Genomic DNA, 24,801 nt, shown 5'->3' on the forward strand with positions numbered 1-24,801 from the left:
CAGCAGCAGTGCAAAAGTAAGGATGGCATGGGATGGTGTTGCCAACTTTACTTCTGCGCTCCTGCCTGCAGAGCTGAGCCCTCAGGCAGCAGCTGCCACTCTCCAGCCACCCAGCTCTGAAGGCAGCAGCGCAGAAGTAAGGGTGGCATGGTATGGTATTGCCGCCCTTACTTCTGCATGGCTACTGGTGGGGTGCTGCCTTCAGAGCTGGGCACCCGACCAACAGCCACTGCTCTCAAGCTGCTCATCTCTGAAGGCAGCGCAGAAGTACGGGTGGCAATACTCTAACATAACCTTGTGACCCCCCCCTCCCCAGCAACTGCATTTTGGATCAGGACCCCCAATTTGATAAACACTGGTGTCCCCTGTGAACTCTGTATATTATAGGGTCAAAGGACAAAAAAGACCAGATTTCACAGGGGAAGACCAGATTTCATGGTCCATGATGCATTTTTCATGGCTGTGAATTTGGTAGGCCCTAGTCATTTGTGTCCCCAGCTCTGTACCTGTTGGAAGTTAAGCACTGATCTGTGGTGTAGCAATCACATTCTCCAAACTCAAGGGCTGTTCATGTTTACCTGCCTTCTTCAACGAAAATGCACACAATTGTTCATGATCGCAACATGAGCATTCAATCCTGTATATTTCCCTGAGATAGAATTGCGGGGTTTGTTTGCCCGTTAAACTTATGATATTCATATATTCTTACTAACATGTGTGAACAAAGAACAAAGACACTGTGTCTTGCATCTGCCCACAGCCAGATGGGGTTTATAGCACAATGAGAAAAGATGAGGAAGAGAGTTAGTGTTGCTGGTTTTGGTGGGAGTTTAATATACGACTGCCTCGACTCCTATCTTAAGACAAGGTCAAGCAACCAGTTGGGGGGGCAAGGAAGGCTGGGAGGGGAGGCCTAAGGAACACTAAAAAGCCTAAGGGACAGCGACTCTGGCTGAAACACAACCTCACTCCCTTCCTCTCCCATGGAGTACACAAGGGGTGGTACCGAAGCCCCCAGACTCATGACCCTCCAAAACAGAACATGACCATAAAATGTAAGGGGTGGGACCAGGGATGTGCACTAGAGGTAAAATTATGCCTGCTGAGAAAGAGGAGGAGTACAGGAAAAGCTCTACTAGTGTACAGAGCTGTGGATATGTTTGTTTTATTACCACTAATAAACACTGCATTGCCTGCACTGCAGACTCTGGTCTTCTGCTTTCTGTCTCTGTGACAAGAACTAAAGGAGGGCAGGGGGGCCCTAACAATACCCCTCCTTGAGAAGAGATGTGGTCACTCCACATAATGGCAAGATATATTTCCTCTGTTTCTGATTATTATCCTCTATGAGTCAGATGTGTAAATTGGCATAGTCTAATTGACACCACCTGGGATTCTGCCCCCCAAACGAGAGGGCAACATTTTCAGCTAAGTTAGTTTCACAGTTTGGTGTCTGACTTGCCTGAGTGATTATCACAAGTGCACATGGACATCTAATAATTACTTACACCCTTCAGTTTTAGAACCCATGCTCTGTGGCAGACTTGCGAATGGAAGCTCATTTCCTGAGTCCCAGTACAAAACCTTCAAAACATCTTCATTCTTTTCCTCCTAGCTCTATCATACACTGAGCAATAACAGTGAGGAAACATGAAAAATATATAATTGAAAAGGAACTTTATGGAGGGAGAGGAATAGAGCAGTTACTAATAAGATGGTCTTGTAGCTAAAGATTCGGAGCCAAGAGATCCGTGGCCTCCTATATTCAGTTGTGCCAAGGATTTCTTTGGGTACATCACGTCATCTCTCTGTGCCTCATTTTCTCTTTCTACAAAATAGGGGAATCATACTTTCTTACCTCAACAGGTTGCTGGGAGGGTGAATTCATTAATGTTTGCAAGACATTTTGTGATTCCTGGGAAATGTTTGCTACAAATGCACAAATGTTCTTTTATTGCCATATGGAGCTACTCCCTGAAGTCACACCATCATGCAATGATTCAAGAGTGTGAGGACCAACCTCAGGGCAGACTGTTACAAACCAAAGCACAAACCACACATGGGCTGTGGGTTCTATACTTAGATTTCACCAACCAAATATCAGGTATAAACTCCTCAGGCACTATAACAGCCTAACTATGGAGTCACAGAGGGTTGTCTTGGGTGCTTTGATTTATCTTGTCACCTATGCAAGCTTGCCTCTGTGATGGATAAAAATCTCAATATTCAGGGTATTCACAGTCACTTACCCCAGGGCAATTGTACCTTAAATCTCACAGCAAAGACAATGCTTGAAACCAATGCTATAATATTTAAGGATTTATTAACTAGGAAAAGGAAATCAGAGAGTTATTGAAAAGGTTAAAGCAGGTAAATATATACACACAAATGAGTTAATGTTAAGTTTCAAAAAGTAATAGAAGCTTCTGCAATAATCAAGCTCTATATATCTCTTAAGACCAACTCAGGTTAAACACTGGGGATCTCTTGCTTACGCCTAGAAAACCTTGCCCTTGGGAGTCCAAGCAGCATAGAGATACAGTTTCTCCTTGGGCATGCCTACACTTGCAGATGTAGAGCGCCGGGAGTTAAACCAGCCCTCAGAGACAGCAGCAGGGAATGTGCTTCCGTGTGTTCACACTGTGCTTCTTGTGACCGTGGAGCATGTCCACATTAGCAGCTCTTGCAATGCCACAGAGAGCAGTGCATTGTGGTAGCTATCCCAATGTGTAAGTGGCTGCAGAGTGCTTTGGAAAGGGTTTGCAAAGCATGGGGGGCAGAGTGTGTCAGCATGCTGTCTTGTAAGTTGAAACAGTGGCAGGGAGAAGGGGGAAACCTGACATCAGCCCCCACCCCTGCTTCTCTCTATCTCTCTCTCTCTCACACACACACACACACACACTTGCCTCTGCAGCAGGAGCATTCCACAGTAATGGTTTGCTTTGTGTCCCAGAGCAGATAAGCATGTGGGATGTCAGAAACAGAGCTTTGAAAGGGGATAGCCGCATGCCTGCAGCTGAATTCAAAACAATGGCCAGAGGGCCACTTGACTTCAGGGGATTATGGGACATTTCCGGAGGCCATTCGCAGCACAGTAATGCAACACATTGTCCATACTGACACCCCAACACTTCAGCCGGGGTGCAGCAAGCTTTATGCTTTTTGTGGAGGTGGATTACCAGGAGCGCTCCAGCCGTGGCATCCAGATGCTCTACGTGCCTTGCCAGTGTGGACACCTCAGGAGTTAGGGCTCCCGGGGCCGATTTAATGTGCTCTATTGTGCAAGTGTAGGCAAGGCCCTTGTCAGGGATTTTCATTCCCTTTCCCCCTTCTCTGAGCTGCCAGCTCAGCTGATGGGAAGAATTTACTTGCACATCTCCTCTTTATGTGGAGGGAGGAGAGCAATCAGTAAAGCCTTTTGTCCTCTTTGATAGTCCACAATAGTTCATCTGGTGTTGATGGGCCTTCTCTGCGGGGCAGGAAATAACACCTTTTGTGGTAGGTGAGCATTTCACACTAATTACTGTCTCCTTTTTGTCTGGTGATTTACAGAGCTTCAGAGTTTTACAATGCAAATGCTCAAATGTTACCTTATATGGGATACAGATGTTACAACTGAGATTAATGCAGGCAGCAGCTTCCAAGAATTCAATAAAGACTAAACACTAAGTGCATTTTTATAACTCTAGTGCCTGTTTTAGGAATACTAACACACAGGTGAGCCAGACTAATCCCAGCGATGTATTTGTCAGCATTCAGTTGAGACCTGGAGGCCTTGGTGTGAGTTGACACCAGGTTTGGAAGCATCACACGTGTTTCCAAAGTGTCCAAATCACTGAGCACATGGTATATACCCTTTGTTATTGATGCCACATACTGCCAGCAGACAGATACGGTGCGCCTACAAACCTGAGAGCTCACTAAAGAGAACACAAAGTTGTTGGGAAAAGAGCAAAAGGCCATTTGGCAGGGTCCCTTGTGAGCAAGGTCAATGTTATATTGGAAAAAGTTCAGGAAAGTAATATTAAATTTTTCAGTGGAGTCCCTCATATCTCATTAGTGATATCTTGTCCTATTAGCATGTTAGCAGCATTCCTTTATATTGTATTAGTATTCATATCATATCCAAATGTATTGCTGTAAACACAATGTTACGGTTGTATCATATTAGTGACTTTCATATCAGATTAGTGAAAGCAGATACTAATAACGTATTCCGATTCAATTACTAAAGTTAACCAAATTCTCCTCTTTCCAAGACACTTCCAGCATTGGCCCTGAATGTAGCTGATTCTCTGCCTCAATGAAGGAATCCTTTTAGGATCTCAAAACAACATCACCACTGAGTATCATGTCTGCACTTGCCCTGAGTGGAAAGGAAACCATTGGCCCACATCCCATGAAATGCTAAGGTCCTTCAATTCACAGTGAAAGTCATGGGAGTTCAAGGTACTCAGCACTTTTCAGGAGCAGATCCATTGATTTCAGTGACAGTGGAGGATGCATAACATGTTGCTGAGAAAATGCAGCCTTTAGCAAGATCAGACCTATAGCCTGTTAGAGATGATTGAAAAATGTAGATACATTTTTGGGTGTGGGGCGGGGGAAGGCGGGGAAATGTTCTGTCAACATATCAAATGTTCTCAAAATTTTGGCCACTACATGAACTGGTTGAAATACTGCAAACATTATTATTGAAAACATTCTGCAAAAGTATTTAATCTACATCTTGAAAATCTTAGACCAGTATGGCTCTTAGAGTCTCCACCAGTGGCTGGACTCCATAACCAAAACTCGTACCTTAACCTGTGTAGTTCTTGGACATAAATGCAGCCACCTGATGGAAAATGGTTTGGTGGTCAAAGCATTTGCCTTGAGTTTTGGTGATCTGTGTTTGATTCCTTAGTCTGCCACTAGCATCCTTTAGTGTCTCTGTTCCCTACCTATAAAAATGCTGACTTCCCTCCCAGGGATGTTTTGAGGTACTCACATACTCTGAAAATGAATGCTGTGGACACGACTGTTGAAATAAAAATGATACCCAAATGTTTGCCAAGCCAATGCTTCTCTTAGCTGGAAATCACTTCCATTTGTGTGTTACATTTTCCTCTCTTTCGGGAGACTTCATGAGCAGTCAATGACCAGACGCTCTAAGCCAAAGTCATACCTTGTGTAGTCCTATGAGGCAAATGTAATTGAAGTAGGGATATTTTTAGCTCTCTGAGCCTGGACAGATTCACACCATGCTCCTTCTTATTATGTGATTTGGTGTGCATGTGTAACATTCACATCCGTTCACCTCAGGATATAATATCTAATATTCAGAAAATCATAGAAGTGTAGAACAGGAAGGGATCTCAATAGGTCATCTAGTCCAGTCCCCTGCACTCAAGGCAAGACTTAGTAATAACTAGACCATCCCTGACAGGTGTTTGTCTAACCTATTCTTAAAAACCTCCAGTGATGGAGATTCCACAGTCTTCCTAGGCAATTTGTTCCAGTGCTTAACCACCCTGGAATTTAGGAAGTATTTCTAATGTCCAACCTAAACCTCCTTTGCTGCAATATAAGCTCATGTTGATCATCAGCTCTGTTGGCCAACCTAGCAGGATATCTGCTCAGTTGAAGTGGTTTCCATAGAGTGTTCTCGTCACCGCTCATGATGTAATATGGCCGCATCACTATTTTATTGATAATCTGCTGTCAATGGCACTACTGTGGTAATGGGACCATATAAACTACCTCAGATGGAGATGGAGGTGTTAACAGCATCAGCAATATGATACAGTCTTTGGGTCATAAATGATGTTGCTGAGATGCACCATTCAGAGGATGGTGTATTTCTTTCCTAAGTCTGATGGCCCCTGATGATTCCTTTACCTGGACAGGACTTGGTCATTTGTAGGGCCTTACCGAATTCACATTCATTTTGGTCGATTTCACAGTCATAGGATTTTAAATATCGTAAATTTCATGATTTCAGCTGTTTAAAGCTGAACTTTCACAGTGTTGAAGAGGCCATTGGGGTGTGTGTTGGGGGGAAACAGACCGATTCTGGCTGGTTAGGCCTGGATTCTGTGCACACTGAAGTCAATGGTAAAGCTCCAATTGATTTTAATAATGCAGGAATTGGATTCCAGTTGCTGATTAATGGTGGAGGTGAGCTGAATTTTGATTCTGAAATATGGATTCAGACTAAATTTGGGAATTTCAGATTTGTATAAACTTTATTGTTATTAATAGTATTAATAATATTTATTATGAATAACAACCTCTTTATCTAGCCTCTTTGCATCTTGTGTGGTCACTTATGGTCTAATCCAGCTCCCACTGCCATCCACGGAAAGGCTCCCAGTGACTTCATTGGGATTTGGATTAGATCTATACATAATTGTGCAAAGTCAGTGCAAAGCTACTGTTGTGATTTGGTAAATGGATCTACAAGGTGCAACTTAGAGGAGAATCAGGAGCACAAAATATACCTCAAATCCAGGCAGGTGACATTTGTATAAGAGAAACTCTCTGTATTTTTAGCTGAAATGAATTTTTCCCATCTTGATCACCTCACCTAAATATGGTATGCTGGTTAGGCCTGAAAACACAGCTACAGGGAGAGAGAGTGGAGGGATGTTAATACATGCATATATGCAAAAAACATTATCCTCTCTTTCTGATCGCATATAAAACAGATCATTTGTACAATGATTTTCCATTGTTCACCACAAGGCTTTGTAAATGTGTCAATCTCATGTCAAAACACTTTGCAGAGATTCCTACACCCATGGAGCCATCTGTGTGATGGAGCATGGCATCCATTTAACAGTGATCAGCAACACTACAGGAAAGGAAGCTTGGAAAACATCATACTCAATTGAAGCCAAAGAGGAGTTTTTCATGCAGTTACCCAAGCCGGAATCCGAGAGGGCTGCTACTCCCTACTCTTGTGCAAAGTGACCCTGAAATCTTTTAATGGCCACCAGTAGTCAATACCTTGGGCCCAATTCTCAGCTGGTGTAAATCAGTATAATTCCACTGAGCTTCAGCTGACGGTCTGGTTCCCTTCTTAGTTTTGAGTTTGTCTGAAGATATGTTTGGCAGGTGGAATTCCCAGCTCGAATAGATGTGCACACACCAGCTCTGATTGAGCTAGGGTGCTAAAAATAGTGTGTTCGTGATGTCATCGGCAGCAGCTTGGCTAGCTGCCCGGGTACAACCCCATTCGCAATCCTAAGTAAGTACTTATGTAGCTGGCCTGAGCTGCCACCCACACTACTATTTTTAGAGCATGAGCTTGATCAGAGCTAACACATAGACATCTACTCATGCTGGGAATTGTACCTCCCAGCTGCAGTATAGACATACCGTGAAAGACATCACTCACATAGTGCCCCCTAGCACCACAGCTGGGCATAGGTTCAATACTGAATCAGAATCTTTGAGGGTATGTCTACACTGCAAATGAAGGTGTAATTGGAGCATGGGTAAGCATACCCATGCTACCTTTAGTCGAGCTAAAAACGGGGTGCAAAAGTCTAAGAAAGTCGTGCCTAGTTAGTCCCAAACATGGAGATATGACTGTGCGCAATATATGATTATACCACAGCTATTTTAAAACAGACACATGAGGTCTACCAAGCAGGGCTAGGTCAGTCCTTGGGAGGGAAACAGAAGGAATAAGTCTATGCTAAAGCCCATTCCAGCGCATCTTCACGGCTATTGTTACCTGTGCTGGCTCTATTAAAACTAGTCCTAGTGTGCTTACCCACGTCTCTTATGGTTTAGACATATCCTGATCCTGGGCATTATTTCCTGTAGCACAGAGCTATTCCCAAGGACTGACCTAACCCTGCTTAGTCCAGTAAGAGCAGATAGGCTCAAAACACTAAGTGGCATGGCTCAACGTATTCGTAGCCAGAATTCAAGTGCATGTTCTTAAGGTGAAAGACTTTATGTCTCATTACCAGCCATTTGATATGTGTGTGATTTAGTAATGAATAAAAACAATAAATCCAGAGTCCAAGCTTTACAGGGTTATCTGCTCGTGATGCTGAGCACTTCTTGTTCTCAAGGCCTTCCACAGGGGCTCATGGTCCTCAGAGCTGGATTCCATACAAGGAAAAAACGGGTTGCGTTCATAATTTCCCTGCAGTATTCATCAAAACAGCAAACATGGGATGTGCTTTCCCCATGTTTATATTTCTCTAGCAGTGCATAATTCACCTGCCTTTTGGTCTGAAAATCACCCCTGCTTACCTGCATACCTTGGGGGCATTTAGTTTAACAGCTCATGTAATGCCCCTTTCAGAAAAAATAGTGCCTATTGCAAAGAGGGATGCCTAAGGGCTTGTGTTCACTATGGGGAGATCGACTCAATGCTGCTGCAATCGATGCAGCAGGGGTCAATTTAGTGGGTCTAGTGAAGACCCGCTAAATTGACAGTGGAGACCTCTCTGGTCGACACTGGTTCTCCACCTCTCCGAGAAGAGTAAGGTAAGTTGACCAGAGAGCATCTCCCGTCGACGCAGTGAAGTGAAGACACCAGCGTAAGTCGAACTAAGCTACGTCAACTTCAGCTACATTATTCATGTAACTGAAGTAGCGTAACTTGGGTCGACTTATCCCGGTAGTGAAGACAAACCCTAACCATTGGTACACTTCATGAGACCCTTTTAAAATATGTGCAGTACAATCATATATTGTGCAGTTATACCTCCATGTTTGGGGCCAACAAGGCATGGCTTTCTTAGACTTTTGCACCCTATTTTTTTCTGATAATATGGAACAAAGCTATTTTTTTAAAAGCATAGAGTGATAGTCTAGTCTATTGGTTAAGGTAGGTGACTGGGAGTCAGGACCTTGGGAGTTAACCCTGTGCTGTATCCTTCAACTCATTGTGCAGTCATGAGCAAAGTCCATAACTTTTCTGTGTTTAGATTATCTGTAAAATGGGTATAATAATAGTTACTTTAGTACAGCCTTTACTGGTTAAAAATTATAAAATGTTTTCAGATACTCACATGAAAGCCATTATATGCAAAGCACTATTATTATTAATATAAAATTAGCTTTCAAGCTATGTACAGTTTTTTTCTTATCTTAACTTTCTTTTTAAATTGAAAGTATATCAGACAAGGATATTTAGGAGAAAGTAGTATGATGGATTTAGGGTGAAATTTGACTAGGTGGGTAAAGAGAAATGTGGGTAATGCTTCATTGTGTTGTATAATGGAGTTTCAGAAAGCAACCCAATGGAAATTCTGAATATTAGTATGAATAATGACCTATAAATATTCCACTTGTTAACCATATAACCAGTTCTGTGGTCTCAATGGCTGTATATCCTCCCCTTTGTATATTCCTATATTATAATTTAAATGTATATGTTATAATCACCTTTTTGGCTTACTGGTTTCATGTACAAAAGATTATTAATTTACCACCAAAATATGTACACTTGTATATTGGATTGGAATTTCAAAGTCCATACTTAGCATCTTTTGTACACTAAATAGTTATTCCACAGGGTAGTAAGGTTAAAAGTGTTACAATGAAGGGGTTTATAAAGCTGATGGAGGCATCTGGTGCCCAGCTTCGGGTACTGCCGGGAGATGTATCATTTAGGCACATTTTAATCATAGCCACTTCACTTCAGCTGCATTGGCTATTTAGCATGTGTGCATTCCATGACAGAGGAAAATATGAATATTTAAAAGCATCTTTGCCTAGTCATCTTTGCTGAATGTATACAGATTTGGTAATCTAGTCAATTCCTCTCTTCCATATAAAATGGTCAAGACCATTTCAAAACTTGGACAACTGCGAATACACTGGAGTTGACAGGACTTTAAAAAGAAGATTCATCAGTGGATTCCTCTCTGACACTTAGATTCACATTCAGGACACTCATTTCAGGCTTATCCTCTTTTTTGCTACCTATATCAGGAGCTCACTTGATTTCACATCTTCCATCTAGTGCCTAGTGTCAGGTTTAGGGCACAGCATACAGCGAGGTCTGGTTATGAAAAATACATTGTCTCTCCCCTTATTTTTCTTTCCTTAAGATTTCTACATTTCTTAAAAGTGGCTGGTCAACTAGACATTTGCTTTCCAGGATGGTGAATGTGTTCAAATGCCCTGTTCTTCTCGCAGCTTCTAATTTGCTTACTCAACAAAACCAACATGAGATTGTGGAAATCATGACAGCCATCCTGTTCTCTGAAATGCACTTGCTACATTTCCTTAGAGCTCATCATGGAATTTGAAACTGCACATAGAGAGATTCTTCCCTTTAAATGCAGGAAGACATTAAAAATAAAATGCAATTTTTGTAGAATGAGCAAATAATGTGGTTGACCAGTGACACATCTCTCCATAAAAATCTCATGTTAAACTTCTGTTCCTAATTTTTTATAAGGCAAAAGCAGTGATGGGAAACCAGAACTACTGATATTGGTGCTCATATTAGAAAATGTAGAGCTGGATCTTTAACTGATGCAATTTGGCATAGTTATAGTGAAATTAATGGAACTTCATCAATTAATGTCAGCAGTGCGTCTGATATAATATTAAAAAAAAACTGCCTAGTGCTTTTAAAAGGCAATTATAGTCCAAGGAGTGACTGTAAAAATTCCATCATAGGGTTTCACATTTATTAGATATCATTGATTTGCAGATCAAACTTGCTAAGCTTACAAGTCTAAAGGTATCAGTCCTGATCAAATTGGGGGATCTCTGCTTCTTACATCATCACCAGTAGTGAAGATTCTGCCTTTGGAATGTAGCTGACAACTTTGCTGATGATGCCTGAGGCACAATGGAACATGGCCATTTCTCTCTTTTTCCCCCCCCCCCCGTGTTTGCAACCATAACAAATGTACACAAAAAATGGTGAATAATAAAGTACTATGTTTAGTCACATCTCTGGAGTCAAGACTGGAATAACCTAATGAAGAGTTGGGGGAATCTCACTCCAAATTCAAGTGGACAGGTGCCTACATCAGAAAAAAAAACCACCTCTGCATTTAGCACCACTCTTGGCACTCTAAGCAGAGGGGCCAAATATTTAATAGGTACTGAAATCTGTAATGTCCTCTCACACTTTGAGGTACGCCGCTACTCCCTGTAGGGGGCACGCAGGAATAGCCACATCAATTCAGGAGACACTTGGATACTACAAAGGTGGTGGCCATATCAGTAACTACATAGATGGTTGGGTGTGAGGGTGGGTGGATGGACAGATGATGGATGAAGCTGGCACTGCTTATGTCAAGCATGTTCAGTCACCAAATAGAGGACGTCTGTCTCCAGAGCTGTCAATCAGCACCTTTCATTTGCACTGCATTTAACTGGAAGTCAAGAGAGACTGGACTTTCTTTGAAGACCTATAGCAAAACAGCTTCTCAGTGTCAACATCACAGAGTGGGAAGCTTCTCTCCAAAGAGGCTCTCAGACTGCCCATTTACCAAGTTGTGGCTGGTTCATTTGATTTAGGCACTCATTCATGCCCCCAAGCCTCCTTTGTCTTAGCACGATTTATGAACCTCTGAAATGCACATCCCACCGGCTGGACATTTCAGTTTGAAAGAGAGAGAGAAAGAGGTTACAGTCTGGGAACAGGGCTTAATCATTTCACCTGTAACACTGTCCAGATTCCTCATAGATTTCCATTACCAGCTGCTTTAATAATCTCTCTCACTCCCTCTTTCTCCCGCAAACTTGGCTTTGGTTCCAGCTATTCTTTTCCTTCTGATAGACTATAGATCTGTTCATCCAAAGTCATAAATCCTCACTAGTGTGATACACAATAGAGATTTAGGGACTTTGTCTTCTGGGCCCAACAAAGACTTCGGAATCTCTCTTGGTAACAATATCTCCTACCTATTTAATTTTGTAGCAGAAACATTTTCTGTAAAATTGAAATCCTTTATCTTAAAGCCATAGATCTTAGCTTTGACCTTGTACCCTTTTAAATATGAATAAGAGCCAGTGCTGAATGTTACCTGTCTTATTTTGCCTGGTCAGCTTACAGTGCCATCTATTATTTTGCACTGCTTGACAAGCAGACATCCTCCGTTTATCCACAGTAGTTAATTTTCTGCCCTCAGGAACTTAAAGGAAATGTTCTCCCTTTTTTTGAGTTGGGTTATCATGGTTATTGGAATTACAGTTTGGATTTGTTTGCCTTTTAGTTAAGATAGTATTATTGGAGTTATAAATTGTTTCTTAAAAAAAAAAGTAGGACTTTGTGTTCTATTCCACAGCCCTGTAGTATTTAATCAAGGGATCCTCATGTCAGTCAATCAGTCTATTTGCATTTATATTGCACTTTTCAAGCAGGTGGTTTATAAAACCTTTTTTCTCTCTCTCTCTTTTTTTTAAAGTGCTAAAATAAACTATTAGCTAAACTGCTGGAGAGAGAACAGAGAAGTCGAATTGGACAAGCTTGAAACAACCAGTCTTTGCTCCATGTAATTCATGTCATGAGACCTGGCCTATTTGCACCAAATACTGCCCAGCACCAAGAGGTATGTTAATTCCTCAGTTATCACAAAACTGCGGTACATTTTGCAGGTAGCATGTGACATTTTTCAAGCCATTCACAGTCACTTGAAATTTTCTCTCGAGATCGTCTCCCTACAGTGAAATTCTCCCCATGAAGAGGGCTGGGCACAAGGCCTATGCACCAATTATATCCCAACTAAGCACTATTTAGAGTACTGAAGTGGGATTGCATTGGGATTTATGTAATAGTCAAAGTAAAATGTACTGCTAGAATAAGTAAAGAAGAGGTCCTAGAATGGGCACAATTACCCACAACAACACAAATAATACAACAGAAGAGATGGACATATTGGGCATTCTTAAAATATGCCCCAAATAGTAGACTACCTAAAGAAGCAATTCTTTGCTAACCCCAGGGCAAGAGGCCAATCTAAAGGCACATTTTGTATCCCAATAATGGCTGAAGCTGTTAGTAAATCTGAATATATAAGATCTGGATAAACAGCAGAGGACAGGGATGGTTGGCCCCATTTGACTTCTGCCTTTTGACTTCTGCCTTTGAGAGGAATGATGGTGATATGTAATGGCTGCGAGGCTGCCATCTTGGCCAACGTACTGAGACTGAACTGGGGTTTAAAGCCTGCTACTGAAAATAGCTGGCAAAGCTAAAAGTACATGTTTGCACTGGAGCAAAGAGAGGCTTGTTTTCTTTGGATGAAAAACTGTCTTTAGGGAAGAAGCAATTTTCAGCAAAGTCACTAGGGACCGTAGTCTGTTTTCATTTACAGTGGCGTAATCATGTCACTCTGTTGTATGGGTTTGTAGCAGTGATTCCAGATTTACACCTAACATAACTTAGAACAGAATTTGGATGTAACACTTTTTCGGTTATAACTCCTACATATGGGTTTTTTTGAACAATGTATCATTTTTCCCTCCTGCAGCTCTATAAAGAAAATCAAGGTAGTAAGCTACAGAATCCAGCTATAGAAACCTACATTACTACATTAGGAGGATTATTTCTGTTGAAAGCAGATACTGCTAATTGCTTGGAAACATCAATTTTAACCCTTTTCACTACTCCCTGAAGGAGTTTAGAGACTACCCTGTCTTCTCAATCCTAGACGTGGTCTCTCTGGAAAATGTTTGTGTGGGAATGGTGTCTGGGAAGCTTGCAGTGTTTCAGGAACAGAAGCTTTTTACTTTTACAGAAAAGCAGTTTTTTTTGCTGGAATATCACACAAGCAAAAATTCATTAAACTAAGTCCCATCTTACTTTCAGAAGAGAGTTAAGATTTCACAGATTCTCATGTTGACATTCAGATATGGCCACAGAAATATATAGCAGCTATTTGAAGGGGCTTACTGCCCACAACTGGGGCCAGATTTTTCCGGAGTTCTCAGCTCCCACATAGGCATCTAAATGAGGTGGTCAGTTTTTCATAGTGTTGAACTCCCAACATGTCCCACTGAGGGTTGAAGATCTGGCTAATTGTCAAGAGTGGACCTGGTTCACCACTTCCTTGCACATTGTGTAGTTATTTGCCTCTGTGTGATGTGGGGGCACAGTGTCACCAAATGGAGCAGTAACATAAATGACTAAACAATATACTAGGCAGTGGAGAAACCAGCCCAAGGTCTCTGAAAGTTGCAGAGTCAGATTATCAAAGGTATTTAGGCCCCTAAAGATGAGGTGTAAAAAAATACTTAAGGGAGTTAGGCTCCTAAATCCCATGGACTTCAATGAGTTTGGTATCTAAATGCCTTTGTAAATCTGGCCATAAACAATAGCTGTAACCATTCTGCATTAAAATCCTTGTTTCCAGTGCATCTAAAGATCCCCTTCTTGGGGACAAACCTGCACTCCTGAAATCAATGAGAGGGTTGTCTCAGGACTGCAGGATCAGGGCTGTCTCTTGCACTAATGCACTTTGCTTCAACAACTCCTGACCCTAATGGTGAAGGATATGAATAATTAAATAATAAAAACCCCTTCTCCACCACAAATAATGAACTAGCCTAAGGCAAAACGTGATGGGGGATGTCCCCTGGAAAATGTGGATTTTTTAATAAACATGAGGAAAATATAACACTTTGTTCTGTGGAAAGAATTTCCATAAACATAAAGAGACAAAGCAAACAAGGCTGTAATCCCAGCCTTTCTATTCATGCATATTCCCCTATGTGCAGCTTCTTAACTGTCCACTTGCTTACTATGGTAATTTGTCACACTGTATTGTATTATACACCTAATGCACAGCTGGTCTTCTAATGCAGATTTCTTCACTCCTGCCTCCACATTACCCTCTTTTGCATCAAGTATTTATCTTTACAATTATTTCCCCTGCTCTCTAATTCCCTAGGCAGCATAATATTTCACTTTGCCAAGAGGATAGAGCAGACTGGGTACATTCAAGTCCAAGTTTTAGGATGGAGGGGATTTTTTCAAGAGACAGGGATTCAGGACTCCTGGGTTTTAATCCCCGCAGTATCACTGATGGTATGTGGGCAAATCAGGGTGATCTTAGACAAATTATTTCATTGCACTGTACCTCCATGTACCCATCTGTGAAATGGGAAGAATCATTCTTCCCTACTCTACAGAGGTTTCTGTGAGGGTAATTCATTGTGATTTGTAATGCCGGTTGCTTTGAGATTCTGAGTGAAAGTTGCTCTAAGTCTCAGGCTCACTGTGTTTAAGTTTTGAAATCAGAGGATAACAACATCAACGTTTTCTCCTGGTCGTTCTGTTTGAAGTTTCGGGGGGAGGGGTGAGGCATTCAACAGATTGTAACACTGCTGCTCACTCTAAGGCAGGAGAACTAGACTTTGAATGGAAGAGGATGAGTGAGAACAATGTAGTTCCTGCAGCCCCTTTGCCCGCTGCACCAGTACCTGACTTTAGCAAGGCATCGTATCTTCTCAGCTGGGTGCACCTGAAACAACTGAAAAGAGAAGACTTCATGCATGGAAGACGGGATTAGAGGCTATGATGTACCTCTGAGAAGGCTCAGCCCAGGAGGGAGGGAAGAGAAGGGTGATTGACATCACCTTTGTGGCTTTCTAATTCTGTCCTGTGCTGGAAGCTGGCCTGGACCCTGATGTAAATTAGAACTACCCCAGGGGCTGTTCTAATTCATGTCAGCCTCACACAGCTTCCTCTGGGCTGCTCCACAGCTCACAGGAGCCAGAGTGCAAACCAGCAAATCCCTTTCCAGAACCTGGCCCACCCCTTGATTGGGCAGCCCTGCTATCAGGGGCACCTTGTGTGAGTTAGAGCTGTAACCGGGACATGACAAGCAGGGCAACTGCCCAGGCCACAAAATCGCGGGGGTGGAAAAATGGGGCAGAAAGATTAACAAAAAGACCAGTAGGGGGCACAAGTCTGCTTAGTCGCTCCAGGTACTAAAATTCCTGCTTACAGCGCTAGTGAGAGTGGTCTATGAATGGGGATGATGACCCTACACCACCTCTGCTTTCAAAATGGTGCCCATGTTCACCCCTTTACAACACCGGAGCAGTGCAAACAGCTTCAGCAAGGGCCAGAATAGCTGAATGCAGCTCAAGTGTCCCCATAATGTATGTATAACAGTGGGTGGGGTTGGGAGGTATGAAAGGCACTGACTGGTCTCTTCACCGCTTTTGCCTGCTATCCTGAGGTACACCCCTCCGAGGCTAATATGCCCTTGATTGCTACGTTGATCCCAAAATGAAAAACTTCCTCCTCCTCTCCCCATCATCTAGTTCAACAAGGAGGTAAAGTAACGACTAGGCCAAGATACCTTCTTACCCAAAGAAAGGTTGGGTCAGAGTTGAGGGGAATCAGTAGGATAGCATCTGAGGGGAGCCTGAGTCTGTTGTATCTGCAAGGTTACCTCATTTTGGGCTTTTATTTTGTTTAAAATTTCTTGGGTATTTATTAGTGTTTATTGAAACAATTAAAAACATGGGTGAAAACTGGTGCAACACTTTAATAGTTTTTTGGGGAGTTACTTTTGGAATGAGAGGACAGAAAAAAAACAACAAATACAGAAGAGTAGGAGTATTGAAAGTAAAAGCACTTTAATGCTGTGGTTTATTTCATGAACTGTACGTTACCAGTACGTACACATGTGCATGATTATGTGTGTCTGTGTTTGTGTGTGTGTGTATTTTCTGCTACACTGCCTTACTTTAATAGACAGCCTGGCACTTATATGTAGACAACTTTTTTAACATAAATACATCTACCTAATGTCATGGATTGGAGTTTCTTAATCAGGATTTTCTTACCATAATCAGTATTTTCAGGTTCTCGAGTGGTCCAAAATATAGCTGGAAAATCAACAAAAAACAGAACTTTTGCAACCTGCTGGAATCAGTAAAACCCAAAAACGAAGGGCCTTATGGATCTGTTCTATGGTTAAACACACTTCAGTCTCCAGAGCTGCCAATCCACCAGTGATAAATTAATATACACCATTTTTTAAAAGCATGCGTTGCTGCTCTTATGCTAATATTTGCTTAGCAGATGTTAGTTTCATGTAAAATGCCTTTAATCCAGGGAGAATGAGCCACTTTAAATTAATAAATAACAATAGCAGGAACAACATCAGGGTCAAGAGAGAGAATGGCTAATGAAAAACATCACCTGTGCTCACTCAAAGCAGGGGACTGGGTTCAGCTTGACATTCACTGGGGATTTCTGGGAGTTTCACAATTAAAGGCTGTTCCTCCGGAGAGGGGAGGGCTCCATCTTTCTCCACATTACTAATGAAGTGCAAGTTATTCTACCTCTTCCCCACCTTTAGAAACCAAAGTTCAAGAGGCCATAGCAGTTCAAAGCAGAGGCATTGTCACCGCTAGCAATGCGGCATCTCCTCTTCAGGGACCATTCTCATGTTCTATTAATTATTGCACTTCTCCGGTATTATTATTCATGGCCTGGCATCTCAAAATACTTGACTTAGCAGTGGTTCTGGAACTAATACTAATAAGTACAAGGCTGTGCCTTGGGGGAAACATGCATTTTCTCTTACGGGTACAAGTGAAGGCTAATACTTTTATTCATGATTCAGCCGGTGTTCCTCGCATCTCTGAGCAGAAGGCAGTCAGTTGGCTAATTATACTGTTTTAAATATTAAAGAAGCAATGATGGGAGGTTATCACTGGGAACACTGGTGCATTGTCCATGCACACACCCTATCTCAAGTGGCACTGCAGCAACACACTAGCAATGTATCAGCAGACAGAAGAGAAAGCAGCTGCTGTCGTCCCACTGCTTTGGAGGTGTAGCCAATGATTTTATTGTTCATTTATTGTGCCATGTTACAAGTAACTAACATGTGATGTCAAATATAATCATCGTATGCTATACAGAGTTAAATTGTAGGATTATAGAAGTATAAGATTGATCAGTAGTTAGAAGCGATAATTATGTATTAGGTATCTAAGTAAGATGTGATCAAACTCAAGATTTTAGCTTAGCTATTTTAGGCCTTGGAGATAAGAAATGCTGACATAAGTAAGTGACCAAAGAATGACCCTATGCCACAAGATTACAGGAAAAGTTTTGCCAATGGGTCATATTGCAAAAAATTGACAGTAAAGTAAATTTTGGCTTACAAGATCCCCGGTACTCACATTTTTCTAACACGTGCCCTAATCATGGGGTGCATTATGTACATACATGCTAATGAGGTACACTCAGAATCACATTATGAAAAGAGAGTGCCCAGGTTAGGAAAATTGAGCTCCCTATGGGAAAATCCAGCAGGAACTATCGCTCTACTGTTGATCAATCCATGTACCCTATTGTAAAGGATGAGTGTATTACTATATTTGTAATTTGTGCATAGATCTTTATAGAATTCCAATATGCTTGGGTAATCATAACTTTAATTATAACTTTAATAAAACTTGTAAAACAGACTAAATCTTGTACATGTAAATGTATGTGTGGTCACTACCCTTGGTCTTTATGGGTTCCTAGAGACTCTAAATCTGAAGCAAGTAGAGTGGTGACTTTCACTCTGTTAAGCTTGAAATTGTAGCCACCAGAGACGAACCCATGGTGGTGTAACACCACATTACAAAATTCACTTTAAATAAAATACAAGTCTACAGCGGCATTACCAACCAAAGATGCTTAACAGGGGTAACCTACTTCACAGGCTCTCATTCCTGAGGAGAGAAACATAGCAATATACACATTGCTTTTCAGGCAATAGAAACTTAGGCCTTGATCCTCCAATGACATCTACATGTGCTCACTAAGGTTGCCAGGCATCCGGTTTTCAACTGGAACATTTGGTCGAAAAGGGACCCTGGCGGCTCCGGTCAGCACCACCGACTGGGCCATTAAAAGTCCTGTTGGCAGCACAGCAGGGCTAAGGCAGGCTCATTGCCTGCTCTGGCTCCACCTGGCTCCCTTAAGCTGCCAACATCTCCCTGTGGCCCCTAGGCACAGAAGCGGACACAGGGGCTCCACGCGCTGCCCCAGCCCCAAGCACGAGCTCTGCAAGTCCCATTGGCCAGGAAACATGGCCAATGGGAGCTCCGGGGGTGGTGCCTGAAGGCGCAGGCAGTGCGCGGAGCCCCCTAGCCCTTCCACCTGGGATCCGCATGGAACCAGAGCAGGCAGGTAAGCCCCGCCCAGCCAAAGCCCATACCCCCTCCCACACCTCAACCCCTACCCCAGACCTGAGCCCCCTCCTGAACCCCAAGGCCCTCATCTCCAGCCCCACCCCAGAGCTCGCACCCCCAGCCAGAGCCCTCACCCCCTCCCGCACACCAACCTCCGGCCCCAGCCCAGAGCCCCCTCCCACACCCTGGGAGGATGGGGGAGAGAGAGCGATGGAGGGAGGGGGGATGGAGTGAGCAGAGGGCGGGGCCTCAAAGAAGGGGTGGGGAAAGGGCAGCGCAGGGAGTGGTAAAAGTGTGTTTGGATTTGTGAGATTAAAAAGTTGGCAACCCCAGTGCCCACCCACATGTTAGTGAAGGATCAGGGCCTCAGACAGTGGGTTGCAGCTTGGAACTGGTTTGATGTCCTGAGTTGGAATTCCAGATCCTGTTCCCATTCCAGGCAGTGGGAATGGTATCATTGACTTTGATGGCCATGAGAAGTAGTCTATTGGAAGGCCTTGAAATCAAAATGGTCTATTCTGCAGTACTGAAAGGCTGAAGACACGATATTTTCAAACCTGGATGCACAAAGTTAGGCTCTAGTTCAAACAGGAATTGTATGGTGGGGGCGGGGGGGAGTTCTATGGCCTGTGCTATATAGGAGGTCAGACTAGATGATCATAATGGTCTCTTCTGGCCTTGCACTCTATGAATCTGGGAAAAAACAGACTCTTAAATCCATATTTTGGCACCTAAGTAAAGATTTGGCCATATTTTTAAAAGTGCTGAGCACCTGCAGCTCCTATTGGTTTCCATGTCATTTGTGAGTATTTGTGAGTATTTAGCGCCTCTGAAAATTAGGCCAATTTCATGTGCCTCAATATGGATTTAAGGGGGAGATTTTCAAAGACATGAATATAGACATACATATGGCAGTTAGACATACCTAACTGCCATATGTAGTCCTGCAAAGATCCCCCTATGAGCCCAACCTTAGGAACTCAGGTAACTGTTCAAAAACTTGGACCTCACTTTTACTAAACACTTCTTAACAGAGCTGGGAGGATGGGTTTTTTTGGCCAGATTTGGGCCAATATAAAAGATATTTGTTCAAGCTGGAAACTGGGATTTGAATCCAGATCAAACTCAGAGATTTTCCGTGATATAAAGAGATTTTCCTGATGGTTAGCCAAATCTTTCTTTTAAAATTAAATCTTTCTTTTACCATGAAACTTGTAATGCTAGCTGGCGAATATGTTTTAGGCATGTAATTTGAGCTCACATAACAAAAAACAAAAACAAAAAACCCAAAACAATAAAACAACAACCCAACAAGCTTGATAAGTCATTATAAGAATAATACATGGTTAAAACTCCTATTTACTTACGTATTTATTTGAAAAACAAAACAAAAAAAAACCTGCAGGTTATTTTTAATTTGTAACATAGACAAGCGTTCTGATAGCAAGCAGCCAGCTGGATATAATCCTATTGAAAACTGCATTGCTAGCAGAAAACAATTCATTTTTCAGTTTACAGAGATGTAAATTCTGCCTTCGACTACTTAATAAATACTCTTTTTTTAAAAAACAAAAATGAGCATAGATATATATATCTGCTCATTTTATATATTCTTTTGGCAAGCAAACAAAGAAAAAACCTCACTTTACTCATGACTGATCTTGGCGTTTCCTTTACTTATTGGATATCAGTGGGAAGAGCAGATTGCAATGTTTAACTGTCTAATGTATGCTGTGAAAGATTTCATTGATACTGTCATGCTGAATAGTTAGCCATTAAAACTCTTTCATATTACATGCATTTCTACACATTGTTACCAGAGATTGCTTCGTGCAAGAATGCTTTGTTAGGATAGGGTAATTTGATGGATGTCAAACAAAGTGGAATATATATATATTCTCTCTGTATAAATCTAACATGAGAAATATACTTTGACATGTAATACCACGTTGCGTATCTTTTAAAAGTATATGACAATTATGAATATAGATTTAAAACAATATGTATGGTCATAGCTTTAATCATAAAAAGTACATAATACTGTGGTTATCGTAGAAGTGTACATGCTGTAATAGCTGTCATTATCGAAATGTACATACTCTGATAATGGTCATCATGAACGACACACTCTGTAATAGATGTTAGCATTGAAAATAATAACATCCATCATTTTTTTTCATCATAGTTCTCCAAGGGCTTAAAAGGGCGGGTATATAATGTCTTCACAGCAGTGTGGTCCAGTGGTAGAGCATTGGGCTGGTACTTAGGAGACATAGGTTTTATTTCCAGCACGGCTGCTGCGTGACCTTGGACACATCACTTTAACCTCTCTGTGCCTCAGTTTCCCCTTCTGTAATGGGGATAATGATGCTGACCTCCTTTGTAAAGCCCTTTGACCTCCAGTGGTCAAGAAAGTGCTACATAGGCGCACTATCATACCCAATTTAGAGATGAAGAAATTGCAGCCCTGAAAGGGCAAGTGATTTACCCAAGGTCACGTAGCAGACCAGTGGTGGTGTTGGGAACAGAATGCAGATTTCCATTCCTCTGCTCTAAATATTGGCTCACCATTGTTTTACAGAAAGAGTACTGTCTATAAAGTCAATGGATACTGTGCTGCAGTGGGAGTCGAGCCTGTTAAGCAGATGCCAGGATCAGCTGTGCATCTTGCAGGATCGAAGCTCAATCCCCCACAAACTGAGCGGAGAAAAAAACAATTCACAGCAAGTCATTTATCTGACAAATTAGCCTCTTTCTGCTTGCCAGCAGGTTACGGTTTCCTCAGATTTATTTGCTATCTGAAATGATTTGACAGTGTTTTCTGCCATTTTTCATTAACCCCTGTGGCTTTATCATGATTTTTGCTAGTCCAGTGGTGTTGTTTATTTGTGACTGGTCAGACAAGTCACATGATGTTCTGTTTCCTCGACTGGGTGAGACAGCAAGCACGTCTACTGCAAATATTTGCACACACAACGCTAGAAATTTGCTTTGCGCAAGCTTTCCAGGCAGCACGACTCAATCTCTCGCATGCTCGTGGAATGGGAACTGAAAGGGAAAGAAAGATGAAGGAAGCGAATTCATGGAGAAGTTTGAATGAAAATGAATACATTTTCTGAACCCATGTTTTTGTGTTTGTACAACACTTCGTGCAATGGGCTCCTGCTCCATAACTAAGACTCGTTGGCACTATGACTCCTAATAATCATTTACATTTTTTGCCCAGCTTCAGAGTTTAGTATTATTAACACCTATGATTAGCACCCCCATATTACAAGTAGGGAAAGTGAGTCACGGGAAGGACAAATGACTTGCTTAAAGTCACCCAGGGTAGATCTACACTTTGAGCTGGCAGGGGAGGGTGATTCCCAGCTCAAGGAGTCACAGTTGCATTAGCGGTCATTGATGTAACACACTGAAAACGGAAGATAGGTGCAGCAGCATGAGGGGATGGGTGTCTTGAGTGGAAGCCAGTCAACGACTCTAGAGCCACCGCCTCCTATCTCCGTGGGCGCGCTCTATTTTTAGCATGCTGGCTGGAGCAGAGTGAGCGCAGGTATGTCTCCTTGAGCTGGGAATGACACACCCAGCTTAAAATGGAAACATACCCACACGATACTCAGATCCTGGAATGATCCGCCGCTACTTTAAGCAGCGTTGCTCATGCAGCGAGGGCAGGAAGACTGGGACATGAGGGCATCACCCCAGTGTAGGGGCGGTGGAGAAGAATTGGGGCCAGGCCTGGCATGCCAGCCATCTTTCTGTGGGGCCATCCTAAGGAATGTGGCAGAGGAAAAGGTGGATTGGAAGGCTGAGCCAGTGGTCAGAGGAACTGAAGAGACCTGGATTCAAAATCACTACTCTTCCACAGACTTCCTGTGTGACTTGGTCAAGTCACTTAGGTCCAGGACCGCAAAAATATTTCGGTGCTTAACTCCTATTGATTTCAACGGGAACTAGATTCCTTTGAGGAGCTGGGCTTTAGTCACTCTGTGCCTCAGTTTTCCATCTAAAAAATAGGCATACTGACACCGTCCTACCTTACAAGGAGGTTTGAAAGATAAATACATGAGAAATTGGGAGGCACCAGATATAATTCTATTTGGAGAGGAGGGATATAAGGAGTGCAGACTGGTGGTCTGACTGGAGCCTTTTTGTACCATAGTGATCCCCAGCCATTGGCAGCCAGCAAAACTGAGAGGTACTCGTGTAACCCACACACCTTCCGGGTGTAGTGTTTTGTCCTATCTCGTGGCATCAAGACCACTTAGAGAGAGAGTTTAATGAGTCTGCTCTACATCCTTAGCTACCACCCAGCTGGCTTTTAGCTCATGCTGTAGAGCAAGGGTAGGCAACTTATGGCACGTGTGCTGAAGGCGGCACGTGAGCTGATTTTCAGTGGCACTCACATTGCCTGGGTCCTGGCCACCGGTCCAGGGGGTTCTGCATTTTAATTTAATTTTAAATGACGTTTCTTAAACATTTTAAAAACCTTATTTACTTTACATACAACAATAGTTTAGTTCTATATTATAGACTTATAGAAACAGATCTTCTAAAAACATTTAAATGTATGACTGGCACGCAAAACCTTAAATTAGAGTGAATAAATGAAGACTCGGCACACCACTTCTGAAAGGTTGCCGACCTCTGCTGTAGAGGCTCATGCACTAAGCTCCAAAGGTGCCAGATTCGCTCCCTTCCGCCGACGTCCGCGGGCCGTTGGTGTTACACTTGCTCTGAAAGTTATTCTGAGGGACCAGTCTGGTTCAGAATGAAACTCTGTGCAAAGGCTATAACTGCCCAGTCCTTCCCAAGCTTTACTGCCCACAGCAGCTGTCAAAATTCTGGGCCAGGGACTCAGAGTCAGGGCCAGAATTTGGCATTGGGAGTTGTTAGCTTCTAGCTCCAGCTCTTTCCTACATGAGTGGGCGAGTGAAAGGGTAATAATGACAATTGTCTTGCTCTGAACAATGAAAGGGTTGCCCCTGTGAATACTGATAGGTGCTTTGGAAACTAGCATTCCACGTTGCTTTGTTTCTAATATTCGTCAGATTTCTCCCCACTTTAACCACTTGCTTCCCCACAATGAAATCAGGGTGTGGAACCAGAGGAATCTGAGCTATCCACTTACTAATAGGTATTTGATATACAGGTTCAGGAATCAGCTGAAATTTTAATGTCATTATTAATTAGTGTCTTGGATCCCCAGTTGTGGACCAAGCCTGGCTGTTCTGGGTGCTATAAAAACACAGACCAAAAAGATAATTCCTGCCTCAAAGAACCTACGCACTTGGATTTACATTTCTGATTGTTTTTCTTTTGGTGCAGATTCATTTGGGGTATGCCTACATGGCAAAAAAACCACACCCATACCAGCGTGTCTCAGAGCCCAGGTCAACTGACGTGGTCTAACATTATGCAGCTGCCAATATCTGTATAGATGTTCAGACTCTGGCTGGATTCTGGGCTCTAAAACATGGTGAAAAGGACGGGTCTCAGTCCCTCGGCTCCGGCCTGAGTCTGAATATTTGCACTGCTGTTTTTAGCTCCAGACCGTAGGCCATGAGTTCAAGTCAGTTGACCCTGGCTCTGAGCCTTGCTGACTTTTTTTTTTTTTTCAGTGTAGACATACCCTGTGCCAGCTGAATTCTTTAAGGAAGGAGAAGCGGAAAT

The 24,801-nt window shown here is 42.5% G+C and overlaps 1 long non-coding RNA gene across 2 annotated transcripts in view; it reads left to right on the forward strand.

Moving 5' to 3' along the window:
- Nucleotides 1–22,315, forward strand: part of LOC123373135 — a 44,194-nt gene extending 21,879 nt beyond the window's left edge. For both annotated transcript variants that reach the window (XR_006580578.1, XR_006580577.1), the window contains 3 exons: nucleotides 4,260–4,449; nucleotides 12,381–12,524; nucleotides 21,707–22,315. This is a non-coding gene — a long non-coding RNA (uncharacterized LOC123373135). The remainder of the gene's footprint in view (nucleotides 1–4,259; nucleotides 4,450–12,380; nucleotides 12,525–21,706) is intronic.
- Nucleotides 22,316–24,801: the final 2,486 nt, after the last annotated feature.

The sequence above is a fragment of the Mauremys mutica genome, chromosome 6, assembly GCF_020497125.1.
Source record: "Mauremys mutica isolate MM-2020 ecotype Southern chromosome 6, ASM2049712v1, whole genome shotgun sequence".
In the NCBI taxonomy this organism is placed as follows: Eukaryota; Metazoa; Chordata; order Testudines; family Geoemydidae; genus Mauremys; species Mauremys mutica.